General features: G+C 36.7%; 1 protein-coding gene across 23 annotated transcripts in view; it reads left to right on the top strand.

Moving 5' to 3' along the window:
* WDPCP (WD repeat containing planar cell polarity effector) overlaps positions 1-26,330 on the top strand; it is a 489,024-nt gene that overhangs the window by 250,994 nt on the left and 211,700 nt on the right. The window lies entirely within an intron of this gene.

Genomic DNA, 26,330 nt, shown 5'->3' with positions numbered 1-26,330 from the left:
TCTGCAATGTTTTGTAGTTTTCATTGGACAAGTCTTTTATCTCCTTGGTTAAAGTGAATTCCTAAGTATTTTATTGATGCTACTGTAAAAGGAATTGATTTTATTTTTGCCTTTTCACATTGTTCATTTTTGCTTTGTAGAAATGCAACTGATTTTTGTGTGCTTTGTATCCTGCTACTTTGCTGAATTTATTTATTAGTCCTAACAATGGTTTTTGTGTGTGGAATCTGTAGGGTTTTCCACATATAAAATCATGTCATTTGCAAAGAGAGGTCATTTTATTTCTTCCTTTCCAGTTTTGATGCCTATTACTTCTTTTTCTTTTCTGATTGCTCTAGCTCGAATTTCGGTACTATGTTGAATAGAAGTGGCAAGAGTGAGCATCTTTGTCTTGTTCCTATCTTAAAAGAAAAGCTTTCAGGGCACCTGGGTGGCTCAATCAGTGAAGCGTCTGCCTTCAGGTCAGGTCATGATCCCAGGGTTCTGGGATTGAGTCCCGCATCGGGCTCCTTGCTTAGTAGGCTCCCTACTTCTCCCTCTCCCTTTGCCTGCCACTCCCCCTGCTTGTGTTCTCTCTCTGTCAAATAAATAAATAAAATCTTAAAAAAAGAAAAGAAAAGCTGTCAGTCTTTTACCATCTGATGTTTAGTGGGGGCTTTTCACTTATGGTTTTTATTAGATTGAGGTAAGTCCTTCTATTTATATTTTGTTATCATGAAAGGGTGTTGAATTTTGTCAGATGCTTTTCCCAAATCAATTCAGATGATCACATGCGTTTCCCCTCCATTTCATTAATGTGCAGAATACATTCATTGATTTTCATATGTTGAACCATCCTTACATCCCAGGAAATCCCATTTTGTCATAATGTGTAATCCTTTTAATATACTATTAAATTCTGTTTGCTAGTATTTTGTTGAAGTTTTTTGTCTCATGTTCATACAGTATATTGGCCTGTAGTTTTCTTGCAGTGTCTTTGTCTGGCTTTGGTATCTAGGTATGCTAGCCTTAAAGAATGAATTAGGGAGTGGTCCCTCTCAATTTTTTTGGAAAAGTTTGGGAAAGATTGTTATTAGTTATTTAATGTATAGTAGAATTCACCTGTGAAGCTGTCATGTCCAGGACTTTTCTCTGTTGGGGAATTTTTGATTCCTAATTTAATCTCCTTACTAATGATAAATCTATTCAAGACTCTGTTTCTTTTGTTATTAGTCTTGATAGGCTTTGTTTTTCTAGGAATTCGTGCATTTCATGTAGGTTATTCTATTTTTGATGTACAGTTGTTCATAGTACTCTCTTATAATCCTTTTTATTTCTGTGGAATCAGTAGTAATGTTCTTACTTTCATTTCTGATTTTAGTAATTGAGTCTTCTGTTTTTCATAGTCCATGTAGCTAAAAGTTTGTCAATTTTGTTGATCTTCTTGAAGAACCAACTTTTTGTTTCATTGTTTTTCTCTATTTTTTCTATTCTCTGTTCATTTATTTCTGCTCTAATCTATATTGTTTCCTTCCTTCTGCTAGTTTTAGGCTTAATTTATTCTTTTTATAGAACATTTCTTAAATTATAAAGTTAAGTTATTGATTTGAGATCTTTCTTGTTTTTTAATGTGTTTATAGGTATAAATTTCCCCTTTAGCACTGCTTTCACTGTATCTCATAAGTTTTGGTGCTATTCACTGTATCTCATAAGTTTTGGTTTGTTATGTTTTCATTCTCATCCATCTCTAAGTGTTTTCTAATTTCCCTTGTGATTTCTTCTCAGATCCATTGGTTGCTTAAATGTGTATTGTTTAGGTTGTCTAGGTGTCTCCATTGATAAGCATCTGCCTTTGGCTCAGATCATGATCCCAACGTTCTGGGATCGAGCCCTACATCAGGCTCCCTGCTCAGTGGGAAGTCGGCTACTCCCTGTGCCCACCCTCCCACCCCACCCCCCACTGCTGGTGCTCTTCCTCTCTCTCTCTCAAATAAATAAATAAAATATATTTTTTAAGTGTATTGTTTAATTTCCACAATTCCCTGAGTTTTCCAGTTTTACTTTTGTTATTTATTTCTAACTTCATCTGGTTGTGGTCAGAGAAGATAATTTGTATGAAATCTATCTTTAAAACCTGTTGAGACTTAATTTGTGGCATAACATATGGCGCATCCTGGAAAATGCCCCATGCTTACTTGAAAAAAATGTGTGTATTGTAGTTCTGTATATGTTTATTAGGTTTAGTTGGTGTATTGTGTTGTTTATGCCCTCTATTTCCTTGCATATTTTTTGTCTGATTATTCTATCCATTATTATGAGTGAGATCTTGTAGTCTCCACCTGTTAAGAACTTCTGTTTTTCCCTTCAGTTCTGTTGGTTTTTGCTTCATATATTTTGATAGTCTGTCTTTAGGTTTATAAATGTTCATAATAGTTCTATCTTCTTGCTTTGGTAAACTTTCTATTAATATATAATGTCCTTTGTCTCTTATAACCTTTTTTGATTTAAAATTTATTTTGTGGGGCACCCTCAGTCAATTGGGCATCTGCTTTCAGCTCGGGTCCGGATCCCCCAAGTCCTAGGATCAAGCCCTGCATCGGACTCCTTGCTCAGCGGGGACCCTACTTCTCCCTCTCCCTCTGCCTACGACTCCCCCTGCTTGTGCTCTCTCTCTCTTTGTGTCAAATAATAAATAAAATCTTAAGAAAAAAATAGTCTTTTGTCTATTAGTTTAGCCACCCCTACACTCTTTTAGTCTGCCACCCCTACTCTCTTTTAGTTTGCATGGAATATCTTTTTCCATCCTTTCACTTTCAACCTGTTTGTGTCTTTGAGTCTCAGATGAGTCTCTTGTAGACAGCACATAGTTGGGTCATGTGTTTTTGTCCGTTCTGCCAATCTCTATCTTTTGTTTGGATAATTTATTCCATTTACATTTAGAGTAATTACTGATAAGGAAGGACTTCTGTCATTGTGCTATTTGTTTTCTGTATGTGCTATAGTGCTTTTGTCCCTCATTTCCTGCATTACTGTCTTCTTTTGTGTTGAGTTTTTGTAGTGAAATGTTTAAATTCCTTTTTCATTTCCTTTTGTGTATCTTCTTTACCTGTTTTCATTGTGGTTATCATGGAGATAACTTTTAACATTCTAAAGTTATAACACTCTAACTTAAATTTGTACTACTTTAACTTCAATAACATACAAAAAGTCAGTTTCTTTACAGTTCTGTCCCTACCCCTTTCAGTTGTTGATTACAAAGAATTACAGTAGTTTCCCTTAATCCTGGGGAATATGTTGTAACACCCCAGCTAATCCCCGAAACCACAGATAGTACTGAACTCTATATATACTGTATTTTTTCCTATACATACATACCTGTGATAAAGTTTAATTTATAAATTAGGCACAGTAATAGATTAACAACAATAATAATAAAATATAACAATTATAACAATATACTGTAATAAAAATTATATGAATGTGATCTCTCAAAGTATCTTATTATATTGTACTCACCTTTCTTGTGATAACATGAGATAATAAAATACCTACATGATAAGATGAAGTGAATGATGCAGGCATTGTGACATAGCATTAGGCTACTACTGACTTTCTGACAGTACATCAGAAAGATCATCACTGGCTTCTGGACCACATTTGAACATGGGTATCTGAAACCATGGAAAGCAAAACCACAGACAAAGGGGGACTATTGTACATCTTTACATATTGTGTGCTCCAAAACGTACACTAACAATCCTTTTCAATGCATTAGTCTCCTAAACTGTGTAGAAAACAGGATGTGGAATTACAAACCAAAGTTAAATTAATAATTGTCTTTAAATTAATAATTGTCTTTTTTTAATGTATCATATAGAAAACAAAAAGTACAGTTACAAATCATTGTTACAATAATAATGGCTTTTATAATTTCCCATGTATTTACTTTTATTGAGATCTTTATTTCTCCACATGGCTTCATGTTGCTATCTGATGTCCTTTTATTTCACCCTACAGGATCTTCATGAGCATTTGTTCCAAGACAGGTATATTGGTTACAAATTCCTTCAGCTTTTGTTTATCTGGGAATGTCTTACTTCTCCTTCATTTTGAAGGATAGTTTTAGGTATAGGATTCTTGGTTGGCAGATATTTTTCTTTGAGTACTCTGAATATATCTTTCCACTGTCTTCTGGCCTCCAAAGTTTTTGATGAGAAATCTAGTCATAGTCTTATTGAGGATCCCTTTTATGTGTAATTCATTTCTTTTTTTGTTACTTTCAACATTCTCTTTTTAACTTTTGAAAGTTGGATTATAATGTGTGTCTGTATGGGTCTCTTTGAGTTAACCTTACTCAGAGTTCATTGAACTTCTTGGATATTTATATTTGTGTCTTTCATCGAATTTGGGGAGTTTTCAGCCGTTATTTCCTCAAATATTCTCTTTGCTCCTTTCTTTCCTCTGGGACTCCTATGATGCATATGTTGGTCCATGTCCCACAGGTCCCTAAGGCTCTGTTCACTTTTCTTTCATCTTTTTTCCTTCTGTTTCTGAGCCTTGATTGTCCTCTTTTCAAGTTTATCAATTCTTTCCTCTGCCTGCTTAACTCTGCCTCAGATCCAGCCAGTGAAGTTTTCATTTTGGTCATTGTACTTTTCAGCTCCAGAATTTCTTTTCAGTTTCTTTTTAGGTTCTCTCTCTGTTGAGATTTCCATTTTACTCACACATCACTTTTTGTTTGTTTGTTTACTTTTTTATGTCCTTAGTTCTTTGACCATCTTTAAGATAATTGTTTTAAAGTAGTTGTCTAGTGTATTGGCCATTAGGTTTTTCCACAGACAGTTTCTGTTGATTTGTTTTTTCTTTGAAAGGACCATACTTTCCTGTTTCTTTGTATTTCCTTACGGGTTTTTTTTTTTGTTGTTGTTGTTGTTAGAATGCTGGACATTTGAATCTAATAATGTGGTAACTCTGGAAATCTGATTCTCTTCCTTACCCAACATTTACTGTTTTTTGTTATTGTTTTTGTTTTTTGATTGTTTTAGATGTCTCTGTGCCAAGAATCAGCCTAAAGTATAAACTTAATGTCTTCTCAGTTCTTTTCTGAGCTTTTTCTCTGGGTATGCAGTATCACTTCCTAATTTTACTACAAATGCAGTAGCTTTTAAGTGTCCTAGTCTTTAATGGCTGATTCTCAAAAGAGGAGAAAGCAAAAGGTGAAGAGGGGGAAAGAGGGCCCTTGAAATCCTGTGAAATTCATTTCAGCCAAAGGAGAAAGGGCTTGTACCAATGGGAGGAGATGCAGCAAAGGTGGCTCCCCCACTTCTTTGCACCTCTCTGATCAGAAGCATCAATTAACAATCAGAACACAGTTCCCCAATATTTGGAGGACAGAGTCCTTTTCCCCATCCTAGCTCCCACAGTTGTGAAAGTTGCTCCAGGCACACATGCACGGACGCCTGCCATATGGCTGAGGGTAGGGAATGAGTAACTCCTACTGAGGTAAGAGCTGAAATTGACCAAAATTAGTCTCTATTTACAATCCAAGTCTTCCCCTGGAAGTTACAAGCCTTCAATAGATTCCAGAGTTCCAAAATAGTTATTATCAGGCAGATTCTGACTGGGCGATTGTTGTCTAGGTGGGAGACCAATGCCTGGTGCTTCCTTTACACCATTTTCCCAGAGTCCTCCCTGTTGTGTTTTTATTTATTTATTTATTTATTTATTTTTAAAGATTTTATTTATTTATTTGACAGAGAGAGAGACAGCCAGCTAGAGAGGGAACACAAGCAGGGGAGTGGGAGAGGAAGAAGCAGGCTCATAGCGGAGGAGCCTGATGTGGGGCTCGATCCCATAACGCCGGGATCACACCCTGAGCCGAAGGCAGACGCTTAACCGCTGTGCCACCCAGGCGCCCCTCCCTGTTGTGTTTTTAAATCATGTTAGCCAAACATTTGTCTCTTCCTAAGCTACCAAGGAGTTGAAACATATTTTGTATCTTACTGAATGCCTTTTGGGGCTCTTCAGATAGGATTATATGTAAGTCTTCTCCCTTTGTAAGGATAGTTACTGTTGTTGACAGATTCCTAATAATAAACCATCCTTACATTACGAGAATGTACTACTCTGACCATGACTATTGAAGTGAATGTAAACAGTAAAACTTGACCCCAAATTGCATACTACAGTAAGTTGCTTATTTCAAAATAATGGCATTACTATTTTGCAGATGCACATGAGTTCCAACTTGATTTCTGTTATGTTCTGAGCAGTAATCACTTGAAATCATTCTTACAATGACATTTGAAACCTTGGGCTTATTCCTAGAATCCAAAAGAGAAAAATCTTGATGATAAAGAGATAGAATCCTTAAATATACTCAATCCAAAAGAATGGCAGAAAGAAGAAAAAAAAAGAATGAGACAATTGGAAAACAAATAGTAATGTGGAAGATTTAAAACCAAAACATATCAATAATCGCACTGTATGTAAATGGTCTAAACACTCCAATTACGAAAATAGAAACAGCACCACACAGAACAGATACCACCGGAAATCAGGACAGACTTTATACAATCACAATGAATGTAGATGAAAAGGCAAAGAGATTAAGGCAATTAGAAGTATGTATTAGATATAGAAGACATAATTCAACATTAGGATAATGGGAAGAAAAGATGTAGTCAAATATATAATACAAAAAAAAGTCCCTGAAATGAGAAAAGAAAATCAAGCAGTTCAAACCAAGAATATTATACTTAGGTGACATTTCAGGCAAATACATCAAACATTGAAGTCCTCAGACAATATAACATCTCTGAGCCTTTCATTGAAAAAATGCCTAATAATGAGTGTAAGTAAAAGTCTCCTCAAAAATGGAGAATCTTATGGGAAAAAAAGAAGCATGGTGGTAAGCAATCCATTTGTGAGTCAATTAATACTAAACAACTTAGAAATTATGATCAGAAAAGTGTTATCTTAGATAATATAGAAGTAACATAACTGTATTAAGAATTGGAAGTTGCAGGAAGGGGAGATGGAGAAAACATCAGTCATTATCTTTCAGAACAGAGTCAGTACATCCTGCTTAAAAGGAATATAAATTTTTTTAAAAACCTGAAATATTTTTCATAATCTCTTAACTTTGAAGGGATCTTTTAGGAAATAGCCTGTGATTAAGAAGTAAATATTTGAGGGACACCTGGGTGGCTCAGTCAGTTAAGCATCTGCCTTCGGCTCAGGTCATCATCTCCAGGGCCTGGGGTAGAGCCAGCATCAGGCTCCCTGCTCAGCAGGGAGTCTGCTTGTCCTTCTCCCTTTGCCCCTCCCTGCCCTGTTCACACTCTCTCCCTCAAATAAATAAATAAAATCTTAAAAAAAAAAAAAAAGAAAGAAAAAAGAAATATTTGAGTGGTGCCTGGGTGGCTGTCGGTTGAGTGTCCTTGGTCTCAGTTCAGGTCACGATCTCATGATTGGTTGTGGGATCTGCCCCAAATCAGGCTCCACAGTCAGCACAGAGTCTGCTTGAGATTCTTTCCCTCTCCTTGTCCCTTCCCCGCTGCTCCTGCCCTTCTCTCTCCCTCTCTCCAAAATAAATAAGTAAATAAAATCTTAGGAAAAAGAGAAATATTTGAAGCTTAATCCTACAAAACTGCCTTTCTTTTTTTTCTTTAAAGCAAAATTAAATTTATTCTCTTTATGAACAAATAGGATGTGTAACAAGCCCTTTTACATAAAAGAATTTCTTAGTATCCCTCCATTTGTTTTATATACCTATACAAAGATGTTTGGGATGATGTATGCCTAATGTGAACAATGGGAATTTCTAGGTATTTATTGCAATATGGGAGTGACTTATACTTTGATCTTTGCCCTTTTGCATTGTTTGAATTCTTTTTTATGAATACATATCCGTTTTATAAAAACAAAGGTGATTATTTTGTGCATATCAGAAGACATCTAATGAAATAAGCATAAGTATATACAGTTGAACTTTCAACAACATAAGGTCCACTTATACATGGATTTTCTTCAATACAGTACAGAACTAAAAATGTATTTTTCTCTTTCTTATTTTCTAATATTTTTTCTCTAGCTTACTTAGTTGTGAGAATACAGTATATAATACATATAACATACAAATATGTGTTAATTGATAGTTTGTTATCAGTAAGGCTTCTAGTCAATAATAGGTTATTAGTAGTTAAGTTTTGGGGAGTCTAAATTTATACATGAATTTTCAACTACGTAGGGGGTCAGGCCCCCAACCCATACACTGTTCAAGTGTCAGCTGTATCAATCTAGATTAGTAAACAGTGATAATTATGTTTTTCTTTATATTCATCTATATATTTTTTTCATTTCTTATTTTTAAAGTTTCTGGTCATAAATGAAGAACAGTACTAAAATTGTACCCCAGGGGCGCCTGGGTTGCACAGCGGTTAAGCGTCTGCCTTCGGCTCAGGGCGTGATCCCGGCGTTATGGGATCGAGCCCCACATCAGGCTCCTCCGCTATGAGCCTGCTTCTTCCTCTCCCACTCCCCCTGATTGTGTTCCCTCTCTCGCTGGCTGTCTCTATCTCTGTCAAATAAATAAATAAAATCTTAAAAAAATAAATAAAATTGTACCCCAAATCATGATCTTTAGAGGGTTTTATGTTACAGGAAAACTGAAGCAGAAAGTATCCTTAAGAATAGCCTAGTGTGTAAATAAAACATTCAGGCAAGCACAGTGGTTAAGAAAGTTTATTTCATTTGTGGAAACAAAATTTTTGTATTAACATCAAGTAAACTAATCTCTGAAAGGGCCAGCTCATTTTTCAAATCTCTGCTCACCTCAGAGATTTCAGCCTCTCCTAGACTTCACTGGAGAAGCACAGCTATGCAGACCAGGGTTATTAGCATAATTCATTTTCCTGACAGTACTGGGTCCTATTCATAGTCATGAGACTGCAATATTAATAAATACATCACTGATGACCAAGATAAGAATAACACACTTTCTTTAGAACAGTGTTTTTCTATTTTCAGGCACCCTCTCTTTTACCTCTCTCTCCCTTTCCCTCACCCCGCCCAAAACTGCCAGAAAAATTGGATTCTGTTGATCTTACCTGTATATGCATGTGACCTTACCTCATTAAAAAGGAAAAAAAAATAGAACCTTCCTCTTCCACTCCAAATTTTCAAGTAAATTTGCCTCCCCTAGAGATGCTATGAATCTTGGAGCTTTGCTGCTTCATCCCATCTCTCTTTGACAAGTACAGCTTTAACCTTTGTCGGTGTTGTCCTCACTGTTATTCTTTATTCCCACTCCCCTCATTCGTATTGTCTGCAAAAGAATGAAAGATTAGGCTGGTGCTTGGGCAGGTTATGTGCTACCAGCATAGAACTAAGTAGGAGTTTTCTACCCTGCATGGTGATACAGGTGCTTGGTATACTGTGAACTACACTCAGGTGGTTTTAGTTTCAAACCACTTCTTTATTTTTGCTTCTGTGGAATCTTCTCCAGATATTTCTTTAGTTTTTGAAAAAAACATTCATTCACTCAACAAGTATTTATTTACTGTGTGTCCTCCACTATGCCAAAAGTGCAGAATAGAGCTCAAAGCTCTATCTTATTGTATCTGCTGAGGCAGCAGCCCCATGCTTAGTATAATTTATAGTCAGTGGTCAGTGATCAGTTTCAGGATATTCAAGCTTATACATTTATTACTTCACTAGTTATTTAGCCCACAATATTACATTATAAGTCTTAAGTACTTTATATGATCCACTATGCAAATCTTTGTGACTCTTCTTGTCCTTCTCCATCTTATCACTTTTATATAATTTATATCCTTTTCAGTGACTTAACTGTAGTTATTCTTCAAGAACTTTAATCTTTTCTGACTCCATGTCTACGTGATTAAGGTCACTGTGAATTCTGACCTGGTCTCTCTCAGTGCTAGACTAGACATATTCCCTTCCTTTCTTCCATCTTGTCCTGCCATGAAAACTCTCTGTTGAGATCTGAAGGAGAGATGGAAGACAGACATTTAAATGATTTCTAAGTTCCTGTTCCCGTAGTTAAAATTGTTGTGATATCACATCTGGACAATTGACATTTATCATTAGAATGTAGTTCATTCTTAGAGCTGTGACGTTGGATTCCTTGAGCTGACTGTGTGTGTAGTCATCCCGACAGTTTGTTCAGTAAAACATGGCTTTCCTATTAAGTTTAAATGATCACTACAGTGAAAGACCTACAGCTGGAATGGAAGAAAAGCTGCAGAGAATTACTGAAATAAAGGATGGGATTTGGCAGACTGGGGCTGGAGCAAAAGAAGTGTGAAACAACAGGTGCTGTGGGTTATCGGCATTTTTAATTAACATCTGTTTTTAGCCTGAAGCACTTTGCTGAGAATGCTTCACCAGTGCCTGTATTCAGAGATAAACACAGACTATTGAGAAGCAGCTGAGTAGTAAGTAAGAGGTTAGTGAAACATAAAGGTTTTCCTTGAGAGGTAATAACACTGGGGGTTACTCACTGGATATAGACGTCTAAGGGAAACCCGTATTCAAATGGTATGTTTTTATATCATTTATTTTGATACTTAATATGTAAGTAAAGTCACAGTAAAGGTATGAAAAGCCACAATCCATAATAATAAAAGTGTTTTCATCTGCTTATAACTGGGCTTGGAACTTGGAAGTAGTTCTGAGGGGATTTTTGCTTTTTCTGCATTGTTTGAATTTTGAAAAGGAGACAATATTTATGTATTATATTCATAATTATAATAAAGAATAAAAACAAAAATAATCTATGGTGTAAGGTATTGTGGCAATTAAAGAATTTTTCATGTTGGGGAAAAAATGAAAAGAATTTAGAAAATGAAAACAAAGTCAATAGGGGTTTGGGCAAGGGAATAAAAGTGGTTTTCTTTTTTCTTTTTAAGTAGTTTTTCTTGATTAGCTTTTGTTAGATATAAAAATGTTCACTAATGTCATCTAACATTGAGACCCTAACCATAAATAAAACCAAGTAACACTAAGACACAGGCTTCCATTATTTTGCCTTTAGTCTAATACAAAGCTCAGGTTTGGTTTGTTTTGCATTGTTTGCAGAAAGAAAAATTTCTTAGAAATTTTTTAATGGATACTACGTTTTTACATATATCCTATATTAATTCGGCTTTCCTAAGAAATGTTATTCCATTAAGCACAATTCTAAAAATCATGGAATTTCCTTATCAAGGGCATTTTGGTTATTTCCAGGTTGGAGCTATTACAAATAAAGGTTCCATGAACATTCATGTACAGGTTTTTGCATAGATGTTAATTTCCATTCTGCTGTGATAAATGCCCACGGCTGTGTTTGCAAAGTCATATGCAAAGTTGCATGTGTTTTATAGGAAGCTGCCATACTGTTTTCAGAGTGGCTGTATCATTTTGCCTTCTTATCAGCAGTATATGAAATATCTAGTTTCTCCTCATCCTTGCCAACATTGTCACTGTTTTTCACTTTAGCTGTTATAATATGTGGTGATACTTTTTGTAGTTTTCATTTGCATTTTCCTGATGGCTAATGATGTTGAGGATCTTTTTGTGTGTTAATTTTCTGTCTGTATATGCTCTGGTGAAATATCTCTTCATGTCCTTTGCTATTTTCTAATTGGACTTTTTGAAAATATACTTTTTACAAGTTTATGGATATTCTTTGGAAATGCAAGTTTGTATTTTGTAAACATGAGGGAAATATTGTAAGACTATTTGATGACATTGTGGATGTTTAAATGTAGAGCTAGAGCCAGAATGATGTGGTTGGATTATGCTAAGATTCAAACATTGGGGGTATGGTATTGAGATATGAAGATAAAAAGGGAGGGAGAAGGAGAGAAAAGAAGGTAAGGGAAAGGAAGGAGGGAAGATTGAAAAAAAAAGGAAGGAAGGAAGGGAGAAGGAAATAGAGAAAGAATATAGTGGAAGGAAGGAAGAGATAGGGAAAGATAAAGATAATAGGAAGAATGAAAAAAGGGGATAAGAGATATAGTGATACCGAGGAGGAAGATGAAATACTCAAAGCTAAGTACATCCTAGCAACAAGGGCTTTTTTCAGGGGCTAGAAGGTATTGCTGGACTAATAAGAAGTAGAGACTGAGGTAGACCATTAGAGAAGTTGGGGGATGAGTGTCATGAGTTGTAACCTGCAAGGAAAAGAATTCGACTTCCTTTAATTGTATCTAAGCTGTTGGTGGTAGAGTTAAAAGAGAATTGGAATCAAGGGATATGATTCTTCATCCCAGTTTTACCAAAGACTAAAAGATCTTTGATAAGCTCTTTATCTGTAAAATGGAAATCAAACTCTTGGGAGTGTTGTAGCCATTAAAACAATTACTAGAAAACACTTTTACATCTGTAAGTTATTCTACAAATAAAATTGTGATAGCTAATTTTAAAAAAACTTTGGGAAATAGGAGCAGGACTGGAAATGTTAAATGAATGCAAAAATAACCATGATTTTGAAAAAAAGAAGTACTTTACTAGTTTGCATTAAAAGGAGCTAGTTCATTACTAGTTTTTCATAGTGTAACCATCATTAGATGCCAACTAGCTTGTAGCAGGGGTCAGTAAATTCACGTCCAGTTCACCTTATTTGTAAGGAATGAACACAAGCTTCCAATGCATAGAGCTAACACCCTCCAGCTTGGAGAATGTGTCGTCCCTGTATTTGTGTCTCTGGTCTTACTGGAGGTCAGGAAAAAGGTCTGGCATACAGAGGTTGTCTTTGTCCTTTTGGGCTACACTAACAAGATACCACAGACTGGATGGCTTATAAATAATTTATTTTCCACAGTTTTGGAGATTGGGAAGTCCAAGATCAAGGGTACCAGCATGGTCACATTTGGGTGAGGGCCCTCTTCTGGTTTCATAGTCAGCACCTTTCACTGTGTCCTCACAAGGTGGAAGGGTTGAGGGAGCTCTCTCAAGCCTCTTTTTTTAAGAGCATTAATCTCATTCATAAGGGTCTGCCCTCATGACCTAATCACACTCCAGAGGCCCCACTTAATAGTCCAGATGCCATCATGTTGTGAATTAGGTTTTCAATGTAGAAATTTTGGGGAGGCACATGATGTGATGAACACTGGGTCTTATATGCAACTAATGAATCATCGAACACTATGCCAAAAACTAATGTACTATATATTGGCTAATTGAATTTAAATTAAAAAAAAAAAACTTAGTGGATAGCTCTAAAAAATTTAAAAATTAAAAAAAAAAAGGAATTTTGGGGGGACATAAGCATTCAGACCATAGTAGAGGTCATGTACTTAACTATAGGAGACGCTGGTTCCAGTCTCCGCTTTGCTTTTGAACCCAGATTAAATCAGAACAACCAGTGCCTATAAATTTTTAACATATTTATTAATCACAAATTTTCATTCCTATACTCAACATACAGGCATACAGACCTACTTATTCATCAGGAGAAACTTGAAGCAAACTCAAAGTGTCCAGGAAGTGACACTGAGAAACATTTCTCAACACTTAGATATATCTCCCTCTCTCAGCATGTTTTACAGGGCCACTGTTTAACTGGTATCTCATCAACTCAGCTATTATGAAAAATCTTGATGTCCTTAGGACCAGAATATGTTGTCATATTTGTTCTCAGAAATCCTGACTGAACATTTCTCTCTAGAGGAGTATTCTTTGTTAAGTAGTACTGTTATTCTCCTTTGTCAGGTCCTATCTTTCACTTATGTTCTTATTTTAAAAATATGCTTGCTGCCATTAATTAGGAGGTTTGTATTTTTATTTTATATTGATTTGCTAGCATAGAATTATTCTTCAACCTAGTAGGGTTTTTTTTTTTTTACATATTATAATGTCATACTGCAACATACTGTTATCATCAGTATCATATGACAGCAATGAATGACTTCTACCATTATGTTTATGGTGATAGAATCAATTTATTTCCAGCTTACTCATCATAGCTTACAGAAGAAGGTCTCAGATTAATATCTTTAATAAATATGATAACACCACCAATTTGACTAATTGCTACACACCATCTCAGTAATCTCAACAGCTGTTATAAACAGTGCCTCTACTAAGTATTGAGGAGGATGCACTAGTTTGGAATGCTCCCTTAGGTCTTAATTTAGAGCTCTAGTATAGCACTTACGGAATGAGGTTTTAGTCAGTTGTGGAGGTTGTGCTCAATAATTTTTGAAAAGCCCAAGCGCTAGAGTCAGGTTTGAATCCCAGCTTCATAATTTACTGGATTCATAAGCTCTTATTTCCATTTTACAGATGAGGAATTTACCAACCTTTAACATCATTGTTAAGATTATAAATAATAAATAAGAAGTAACTAGCATATATTAAGTACTTAATAAGTGTGATAGCTACTATCATTGTGGTTATGGCTATTTCTCCTACCAGACTGTGAGTTGCTTAAGGTCAAGAACTAACGTCATTGGTTTTTCTAATCCTTTGAGTTCTAACACAGGAACTTGGGCATTACAGGTATTTTGTAAGCACCCTATAAAAGTAAATGTACTTATAGGTGACAGTGTAGCTTATGATGATTTTTGAATGATATTAATCTAAAAGCTTGTAGAGTTCAAAATGATAGAATTCTGGGTCCCTAACATGCTGTAGAAGCCAAAGAGGGAGATGGCTCATCTCTTTGTAGAGCCAAACATGGAAGCTATTTGGTCATTCCTTTTTAATGAATGCAACATGGCATTTCTGATCTTGAACTCAGAAAGCCAAGAACCAGATACCTGATCTAAAGAAGGACCTATAAGCTTACAGCATTTAGTTCATTCTTTTCTAGTTATATTAGAGCAGTGCTATGGAAGAGGGTGCAACTTTGGAGCTAGATTGCTATACAGGTAGCAAGAGGTTGAATAAGTTTAAAGTTGCCGGATTTATTTAGCAAATAAAAATAAAGAATGCCCAGTTACATGTGAATTTCAGGTAATAAAGAATTGTCTAGTATAAGTAAGTTCCAAATATCGTATGGGATATAAACACTACAGAATCATTTGGGGTACCTGGGTGGCTTGGTTGGTTAAGCGTCTTCTTTCAGCTCAGGTCATGAGCCCAGGGTCCTAGGATCAAGCCCCACATCAGGCTCCCTGCTCAGTAGGGAGTCTGCTTGTCCCTCTTCCTCTGTCCCTACCCCTGCTCCTTCTCTCTCTTTGTCTCTCTCTCTCTCAAATAAATAGATAGATAAATAAATAAAATCTTTTAAAATTTTTTAAAAATAATTATTCATTATCTGAAAGTCAAATTTAACTGGGTATTCTGTATTTTGTATGGCAACTTTTACTTAACCTCTCTGTGCTTGAGTTTTCTCTTCGTTAAATGGAAGATAATAATAGTACCAATCTGATAGGGTTGTTATGAAGATTACATGAGTTAATACATAGCAAGTACTTAGAATAGTAACTTGTATAGAGAAGATCTCAATAAATGATACTTTGCTGTTGTTGATGGGGTTATAATATTTTTTGAAGATATTATTTCTGAGATCTTCTGCTGTCAGCTGTGATAGTTAACTAGTAACAGACTGACCTATCACCAGAGACCTCTATTAAACCGGACAAATGCACTAAAATTTGTTTTAGAGATTAAGTGATTGACAATGCAGGAGTCTGATCCCTGAGAGTGAAAAACAAATGAGGTCAATCTTATGATCTCCCAGTTTTCCGATGGAGGGCACTTTCTAAACCAGAGAGCAAGGAGGGGGGAACCCAAGCAGAACATGGCAGTTTGTCAGTTTGATCAGAGTTCAGAGGAGATGAAGACAGGAAGATGAGACAACTGGAATTTGTGGTTTTGTGACATGGAGAAGCAGGTGCTGCGCAGAGAAGGAGCTCCAGAAATCTGCATAAGGGTCAACTTAGGGGAACCCTAAACTGTGCATGGATAGAGTGAGACTCCACGAGGCTTGGCAAAAGACGATGACAAGACAGGTCCATGTCTCCCAGGAATGGCCCTGCCTGAGAATCCCTGCTTCATCATTCATTGGCTGGGTACAGCTTGGGGGAATGCAGCCTCAGTGTAGGTGCAGTGATGAATTTCAGATCACAATAGCTGAAGCTGTTGATCTATTTTGTTTCCTGAAGTCAGAGATCTCAGAGGTGCATTCTCATGAATACCAATGTACAGATCTATTTTTCCACATAGGTTCAGAGAACAGCTACTCTGTGGAAACTGATTGGAGACAGGGAAGTTAGTAAGATTAAACTATATCCATTGTCACTGCATTTCATCTCATGGCTACAAATAGTATACATCCTCTCCCTCACCACTATCCACTTTCTTTCTTTTTGGACTATTTGCCATCGCCAGGCATTTCCACTGCATTGAGTATTGGCCATTGTGGGTTGTTGTTTTTTTTCCCCCAGGCTTTTAAAAGCCATTCCACTAGCAATTTATTCCAGCCCCCTGGAGTCCTTGATAGGATGTTAAATTCCATGTCTTGAAAGAGTGCCCCCACATTAATGAATTCTTATGTATCCTATCTTCCATTCCAAGTCCCCTTTTCTTACTGACACATGCTGGCTAAATCTTGCAATTCTTTAGTGTGTGGTCTCCTAGTTTATCATATCTAGCATGTTTCCAACTGGATTGTGCTGAGGTTTAACCCCAGTTATCAGGCTGGCAGCCAGGAGAGGGGTAGGGGCATTTCCTGAGGGGACGGAATATTTGTTGGATTGTGGGGAGAGGTTTCTACAGAATCTTCTACCACAGTGGAAATGCTAGCTCAGATTCAGGGGGTCTGTACTGTCAACACTATCAAAGGCATATATCCAGATGTACCTATCCCAGATATCAAGATCCCAGGTATTTTTAAACAGGGCATTGACTAGCAAAGTAGACTTGCCTGCCTTGGTGGTACATCCAAATGTCTCTAAAAATCTGTGACTCTAACAGTTAGGTCTCTCCCCTGTCAACTGTGTCTGCTTTTCAAATGCAGAAGATAAGGACCTCTGTAAGCTACCAGAGTGGCTCTCTGGCTAGTAATTGTTTGAAAATAATACTCAGAAAAAAGAAAGAAATGAAAAGAAAAGAGCACTCAGTCTCTCATTATGCTTCCTTAGGGCATAAATATAACTTAGTAGTAATCAGCCTATTCCAGTGTCTACTTAGTAAGTATTGCCCATCCACAGCCTCCATCACCCACCAAAGTACACCACAGAACAGTTCTAAAGAAAGTTCTAAGGCTATCAGAAGTCGTCAAGCCAGTGTTGCCCATCTGAAGAATCCCATGTCACCCAGGAATGGGACTGCCTTAGTATCTCAACTGCAGTCACTGCCCAGGAGCAGCTTGTGGAAAGTGTAGCCTTAACAGGAAAACACAATGATACATTTCAAAATGCAGCAGCTGGGGCTGTCAGTCAGTTATACTCCCTGCAGTAGGAGATCTGAGAGAGATATTCTCATGAATGCCACATTGAGGTCTATAAATAGAAGTGGGAGAGATGACATGAAAACAGCAGAGTAGGGAGCTCCAAGAATCAGTCCTTCCACTGAAGCAATCATTAAGCAAACAAAACTGACAGAATTAACTTTAACTCTAGAATCTAATTTAAAAACTTATAACAATCAGGAAAGTGCTTAATAAAGACAGAGGATGTTAAATATTGGTAAGAAGGCAGTACTGCATTTTTGTTTACCTGTCTACCATCTCCAGTATGGCATTCCCCAGTATGACAGTGGCCATGAAGACAGTGGTCAGCATTTCTTTTGTTACCTAGCTGGTGCCAGAGGGCCATGATGGACCTTGTTCTAAAAAACTGTGGTTATGCGTTTTGCATTTTGACCAGTCTTGTGGTTTCCAGAGGGACCAGTGCGGAGGCTTGGTTTTGTTTTGCCTCCAACAGGCTGTAACAGCATCTCTGGCAAAAGCATTCACATATGTCAAAAGCATTTAAAGACATATAATATGCATAGCTGTCTCAGGCAAGAGATGGAGAATGGTGAAAGCAGCAGTTGGACCAACAGATCTCAGGAGGAGAAGACTGAGGAGAAGATATTTGGGGAATAAGGTCCTTGAAGGGCTACCACATATACCAGGGAATCACAGGTGCAACACACATGCCTAAAACTGGATGCATGCTCAAAAAGACCTGAAACTCTGGACCTGAACCTCATAAGACCTGAATCTTATAAACCTCTGGAAGACCTTGGGTTCTGCATAAACAAGCAGGGAAGGATAAGACAGAATTGTATGTAAGTAACTTGGCTAAGCAATGAAGGAGTGTCCTAACACCAAACTAGTCTACAAAGACTGGGAGAGTTGTTTGTTTGTTGCTTTAGGATTTAAAAAAAGACCTATCAGGTCATCTGTCAGGAGTTTTAAAAATATCTGGCTGATTGCTGAGATAATGAAACAGAGATGTTGGTGATCACACATGACAAAGAATATAGGCCTTGCAAAAACAGTTTGGGAATGTCAGTAAACAAAAGGATGAGTGCTCAACAGCACAGCACAACCTGGAGAGGGGAAGAATCTGATTTCCAGAGTTACCACATTATGATATTCAAAATGTCTAATTTCAAAAATATATATATTGAAAGGCAATATATACAAAAAAGCAAGCAAGTATGGCCCATTCACAAGAAAAAAAATAAAGTCAACAGCATCCCAGGGGAAGCCCAAGCGTGGGGCTTATTAGACAAAGACTTTATATCAACTATGAGCTTAAATGAGCTCAAAGAGCTAAAGGAAACCATAGACAATGAACCAAAAGGATGATGTCTTACCAGACAGAGAATACAATAAAGAGACCAAAATTACAGAAAGGAATCAAATAGAAAAATTTAAGCTGTAAAATATAATAGCTGAAATGAAAAATTCACTAGATTGGCTCAACAGATTTGAGCAGGCAGAAGAATCTGAATGTTAAAATAGGACAGTTATCAAGTTAGAGGAGCAGATAGAAAAAAAGAATTAAGAAAAATGAATAGAACCTGAGCAACTTGTGGGATGCCATCAAGTATATGCATTATGGGAGTCTTAAAAGAAAATTCTGAATAGCAGCATGAATCTACATATCGAAGAAACATGATGAAATTCAGTGCAACAAGATCCACATCAAAACACATTATAATCAAAATTCAAAAACCAAAAAGAGAATCTTGAAAGTGGAAAGCAGAAAGTAATTTATCTTGTAGACAGGATCCTCAGTAAGACTAACAGCTTATTTCTCATTAGAAACCATGGAAGTCAGAAAGTGGTGGGATGACATTTAAAATGTACAAAGAAAACCATAAACCAAGAATTCTATACTTGATCTTAGAAGAAAAGCTCTCAACTCATGATGCTAGTTGTGGGTTTTTCATATGTTTCTCTAACATCAGGAACAAGATAAGGATGTCCACTCTCACCACAGTTTTTAACATAGTACTCGAAATCCTAGCCATGCAGTTAGACAAGAAAACGAAATAAAAGGCATCCAAATGGGTAAAGAAGAAGTAAAACTTCCAATGTTTGCAGACAACATGATATCAAATATAGAAAACCCTAAAGACCACCAAATAAGTGCCAGAACTGATAAATGAATTCAGTAAATTTACATGATACAAAATTAATACACAAAAATCTGTTGCATTTCTGTACACTAATTATGAAGTAACAGAAGGAGAACTTAAGAAAACAATCCCATTTACATTTGCACCAAAAAGAATAAAATACCTAGAAATAAACAACCAACAAAGTGAAAGACCTATACTCTGAAAACTATAAAACACTGATGAAAGAAATTAAAGATGACACAAACAAATGGAAAGCTATTTTACACTCATGGAGTAGAAGAAACAATATTGTGAAAATGTGCATATTACCGAAGCATTCTACACATTTGATGCAATCCTTATCAAAATTCCAATGGCACTGTTCATAGAACTAAAACAAATAATCCTTACATTTGTATGGAACCAAAGAACCTGAGTAACCAAAGCAATTTTGAGAAAGAAAAACTGGAGGTATCACAGTCCCAGATTTTAGGTATACTACAAAGCTGTAGTAATCAAAAGAGTATGGTACTGGTACAAAAATAGGCGCATAGATCCATGGAACAGAATAGACAGACCAGAAATAAACCTATACTTCTATGGTCAATTTACAACAAAGAAGACCAAGAATATACAATGGGGAAAAGACAGTCTCTTCAACAAATGGTGCTGGGAAATCTGGACAGCTATATGCAGCGGAATGAAACTGGACCCCTTTCTTACACCATACACAAAATAAACTCAAAGTGGATTAAAGACCTAAATGTGAGGGGCGCCTGGGTCACACAGCAGTTAAGCGTCTGCCTTTGGCTCAGGGTGTGATCCCGGCGTTATGGGATCGAGCCCCACATCAGGCTCCTCCGCTATGAGCCTGCTTCTTCCTCTCCCACTCCCCCTGCTTGTGTTCCCTCTCTCGCTGGCTGTCTCTATCTCTGTCGAATAAATAAATAAAATCTAAAAAAAAAAAAAAAAAAAAAAGACCTAAATGTGAGACCTGAATCCATAAAACTCCTAGAAGTGAACACAGATAGTAAAAATCGTCAACATAGGCTGGAGAAACAATATTGTACATATGTACATATGTCTCCTCAGGCAAGGGAAACAAAAGTTAAACTATTGGGACTACACCAAAATAAAAAACTTTTGCACAGCAAAGGAGAACATCAACAGAACAAAAGGGCAGCCTAGTGAATGAGAGTTAATATTTGCAAATGATATATCTGATAAGAGATTAATATCCCAAATACACACACACACACACACACACACACACACACATAATGGAATATTACTCAGCCATAAAAAGGAATGTGATCTTTCCATTTGTTACAATGTAGATGTACCTAGAGGATATAATGCTAAGTGAAATAAGTCAGAGAAAGACAAATGCCATATGATTTCACTCATATAGGAATTAAAGAAATAAGACAAATGAACAAAGAAAAAAGACAGAAAATACAGAGAACACACTGGTGGTTGCCAGAGGGCAGGTGGTTGGGGGGATTTGGTGAAAGAGATAAAATTAAGAGTACACTTTTCATGATGAGCATTGAGTAATATACGGAATTGTGGAATCATTTTATTATAAACCTGAAACTAATACAACACCGTATGTTAATAATACTTCAATATATATGTTGAAAAGAATTTTTAGATATACCTATAAAAGAATTCTATACCTGGCAAAGTCTTACACACTAAAAACAGAAAAACATTGCTAAAATCAATTAAAGAAGACTTTAAATGTGGACCTCCTGTGTACATGGATTAGAAAACTTACTCTTGTTAAGATGGCAGCACTACCCAAAGCAGTCTACAGATTCAATGCAACCCCTACCAAAATTCCAATGGCTTTTTTTTCAGAAATAGAAAAAGGCAGTTTACAAATTTATATGAAATTGCAAAGGGCCCCAAACAGCCCAAACCATCTTGAAAAAGAAGAAAGAAAACACATGCTTCCTGATTTCAAAACTTACTACAAGTGTTTTTTTACTAAATTGGTAAGGTAATTCAATGGTTTTTTCCAAAAAAGATGTCACATAAACTGGACACCCAAATGGGGGAAAAAATGAGTCTTGTCCTCTACCTCATGCCAACACAAATATACCTGGAATGACTCACAGCCCTCAATGTAAAAGGTGAAATTATACAACTTCTTGAGTGAGAGTGACATCATCAACATGGCAGAATAAGAGTTTTCTACCATCTTACCCCCAAGCAACACTAATTCAGACAATCACCCATGAATAAGAGTTCCTTTGTGGAAGTCTGGGAGTCAGTGGAGAAGTTCCAGCACACCACTGGAGCAAAAAGGAAAAAAAAAATCTGAGCTTAGATGCACTGAGTAGGGTAAAGGGAGCAGTTTCACTTTACCTGTGTCATCCCTTCCCCAACATGGCACAGCTCAGTGCCAAGAGCCCACAATTCTCAGCACATGATTTCTCCCATGGCTAGAAGTGAGAGCATGTGAGTATCTGCCTGACTTCCCAAGCTGTGAAGGGTGCTGCCAGAGACTCACTTCTTTCTCACCCCGTCTAGAATACTGAGGTGTGTTGCATAACTAGGTGGTGGGGAGCAGCTGGAACAACAGTAGTCATGGCTCTCAGAGGGCATCAGGGGGACACAGATCCTACTAACTGATTGACAGACTGTTATCAGGAAGCCTGTCCACAAACTCATGATGAGACCTTGCCTATGGATCCCCAAAACTGGCATCAGGTACCCCCAATGCTCCATGTGTGCCCCCACTCCCAATGGCCAGCTCTCTATACTCAACACCAGGGTGACGAGAGGAGCCTTTGCAACTGCTACTAATCACACACACAAAGCTGGCCTGACTCTGCAATATTAAGAAAAAGAACACAAACTTGAGCATTAAGGACTGCCCTAAGGAAAGCAAACAGGAGGCTCTCATCATCTGGTCTAGGGTTACAGAATAGAGAGAAGGCATACAACCTTAAGAATTCCTCCTCAGGAGGGAACAGAAGTGTGGAGCAGGTGTATCCATAGAAAGGTTCTGAGAAAAACTCACAGTCCCCACGGGGCTAATAGAAGCTATTTCATTCCTTAACCTAGTTGGTAAGACTTCAAGAAGCATGAAAAATCAAGGATCGTAATACCACCAGAGAAACACGATAATTTTCTTGTAAATATCCCCAGAGAAATGGAGGTCTGTGATTTACCCAATAAAGAATTAAATCTAAATAGTTTTTTTAAGGAAGCTTAAGGAGATACAACAAAGAAAGACGATAAGATAAGAAAAACAACACACAAACAAAATGAGAACTTTACAAAGATAGAAATCATTAAAGAAAAAAGGACCAAAAAGTTTCTGGAGGTAAGGAATACATTAGATGACATGAAACATGTAGTAGAAAGCATCAGTAGCAGACAGGATCCTAAGAAAGAATCTCTGAGGTAGAAGACAAGTCTTTTGAAATTACCCAAATGAGAACAAAATAAAAAGAATGAAAATAAGTGAGGAAAGTGCAAAAGAAGCAAAAGCAAAAATGAAATATTGGGGCTTCATCAAGATAAAAAGCTTTTGCACAGCAAAGGAAATAGTTAACAAAATGAAAAGGCAAATGTCTTATCATATAAAGGGCTAGTATCCAAAATCTATAAAGAACTTAGCAAACTTAACACCCAAAAAACAAAAAATTCGATCAAGAAATGGGCAGAAGACCTGAACAGACATTTCTCCAAAGAAGACATACAGATGGCCAACAGACACATGAAAAAGTGTTCAACATCATTCAACATCAAGTAAGTACAAATCAAAACTACAACGAGATCCCACCTCAGTGATACCTGTCAGAATGGTTAAAATTAACAACTCAGGAAACAGCAGATGTTGGCAAGGATGCAGACAAAGAGGAACCCTCTCACACTGCTGGTGGGAATGCAAGCTGGTGCAGCCACTCTGGAAAACACTATGGAGGTTCCTCAAAAAGTTAAAAATAGAACTACCGTATGACCCAGCAATTGCACTACTAGGTATTTATCCAAAGGATACAACCATAGTGACTTGAAGGGGCACATGCACCCCAATGTTTATAGCAGCAATGTCCATAATAGCCAAACTATGGAAAGAGCCCAGATGTCCATCAACAGATGAATGGATAAAGAAGAGGTGGTATACACACACACACACACACACACACACACACACACACACACACACACACTGGAATATTACTCAGCTATCAAAAAGAATGAAATCTTGCCATTGACAATGATGTGGATGGACCTAGAGGATATTATGCTAAGTGAAATAAGTCAGAGAAAGACAAATACTGTATGATTTCAGTCATATGTGGAATTGAAGAAACAAAACAGATGAACATAGGGGAGGGGAAGGAAAAAGAGGAAAACAGAGAGGGAGGCAAACCATAGGAGACTCTTAACTATAGGAAACAAATTGAGGGTTGCTGGAGGGGAGGTCTGTGGGAGGATAGAGTAACTGGGTGATGGGCATTAAGGAGGGCACTTGAAGTAATGAGCAGTGGGTATTGTATGGAACTGACGAATCACTGAATTCTACCTCTGAAACTAATAATACAGTATATGTTAATTAAATTGAATTTAAATAAAAAACTTTTTAAAAAGGAGTAAAGAAAGCATATATGAACTATAAGATACCATAAGAAAAAACCTATGAAATTATTTTCCATCATAGTAGCTTGTTTTCTTTGCATTGGGTTCGTTGTTTTGTTTTGTTTTGTTTTTAAGATTTACTTATTTTAGAGAGAGCACACAAGCAGGGGGAGGGGCAGAGGGAGAGAGAGAGAATCCCAAGTAGGCTCCCTGCAGGGAGTCTGACAGAGGGCTCCATCTCATGACCTGAGATCATGACCTGGGCTGAAATCAAAAGTCTTACACCTAACCAACTGAGACATCCAGGTGCCCCTGCATTTGGTAATTTTAATCATGAACTCATATTTGTTTTATTCTAATTGATGGTAATCCTGGGGCTTTCTATCAAAAATGCTTTAATCCAGGGGCGCCTGGCTGGCTCATTTGGTGGAGCATGGGACTGTAGAACTTGGGGTTGTAGAGACTACTTAAAAAAAAAAAAAAAAAAGCTTTAATCCAGACATGATTTTTTTTTTTTCCTATTCTTTATGTGAAAGATAGGCGCACTATATCCTGGGAATATTTTAACCCCTGGCTTAATCAGAAGTCTTGGGCTTAGAACCTTCACCTTGAGACTTGTTCAGAGCTCGGTCTCTTGAATGCAATGGCCCTTAGAGTAGTTCTGCCTCTCCCTACATCCCAGTATTTGCTCTCTGTTCAGGGATCTTTGCTCTAGTTTTAATGAAAGGATTTCATTTGGTTGCTATTTTTTGATTGAGACTATGGGACCCTTGGAGAAATTTTCTTACTTTTTTTAGAATTCTGTGATGTACTTTAATATGTGTTTTATAGGCAGTCTAGTTGGGAGCTCCCTTTGGTATTTCTGGTTGAACATGCCAGATGCCAATACCTATTCTTTTTATATCATAGTGTCCTTCATTACCTCTCACCTGGAAAGAAGAATTCATCCTATCTTGCCCCTCTTAATATCACTCTCTCCAATTTTAATTTATCCTATATATGATTGCCAACTTGATGTATCAATGAACATGTTAGACATTTTAAATTCAAAGTACCTGGAAATAAGAGTTTCGAGCTTAGGAAAGATAGGGATCCTAGAGATTTGTGAGAGTGGGTAAGGTTAGTGGGGAGACTAGAGTAGTGAGTGTAAATAAAAGAGTATGATACTACACCACCTTCATGGAGTAGTCAGAGAAAAACAAACTAGGAAAGGAGACTAAGAAGATGAAATGCCAGAAATTGGGAAACAAAAGAATGGCATCTCCAAATGCAAGAAAAGAGAGGGTTTCAAGAAGGGGGAAATTTATGGGATCGGATGTGGCCAGAAGGGCACACAAGAGGAGAATTTATCATTTGTTTGATCATTAGAAGATGGACAATTACTACTGCCAGAAAAGTTTTGGTGTAGTGGGATCATATGCAAAATAGCAATGACTGTATGAACAAGTAGTACAACTTGCTATAATCCCCTGTCCTCTTTCTCTTTACATCCTACCTCCACTGAGTATATAATGAATCTGTAAGCTTCCTGGAACAAAAATAAACACAATTGCCATCTGATCTTCCGTAGTTGGAAAGGATTCAGGCAAATACTGAAGAGGCTAGTAAGAAGGGCAAAGGCGGAGATTATGGATAATAGTCATTAATTTTTTATTTGGACTTTACTTCTTGTAGCTATTTTATTAATAAAATGTATGTAATCTGTTAGTAATAACTAATGTTCCATATTTCTGATATGTTTTAGTTGAAATCTTTATATTTTATACTATCATATTTCACAATATGAAATAGAGAACAGAGAACAACTTGGTTACTTAACTGCTTGTTTCTGGAGTCAGAAAAACTCACAATTATATCTATGTAAATCTCAGCATTTAGACCAAAAAAGACCTTTTCTTCTAAACCTCTGTGCAAAAGTATATGATCGTGACATGCTTTGCTCTCAAGATCTTAAACATTCTGTAAGGGTAATTAATTTAAACTGTAATTTTTATATATCTTAGCATAAACTTAAACTTCACCATAAAGAATTATCAAAGTTATACTTCAGGGAAAAAGAGTATGATTGTGAAAAAAAAAGTTAACAAGTAATACTTGTTATATTTAGAAAATACTTAGAAAATACTTCAAAATATTTAGGAACCATTTATTATTGTCATTTTAGAACATTCTAGAATGTATTTTTTCCAAAACTCACAAACATGACTTATGTAATAATACATTTGACTTCTCACCTTTTA

Source organism: Ursus arctos, unplaced genomic scaffold, assembly GCF_023065955.2.
Source record: "Ursus arctos isolate Adak ecotype North America unplaced genomic scaffold, UrsArc2.0 scaffold_8, whole genome shotgun sequence".
Classification (NCBI taxonomy): Eukaryota; Metazoa; Chordata; class Mammalia; order Carnivora; family Ursidae; genus Ursus; species Ursus arctos.
This window is presented reverse-complemented; position numbering and strand designations above follow the sequence as displayed.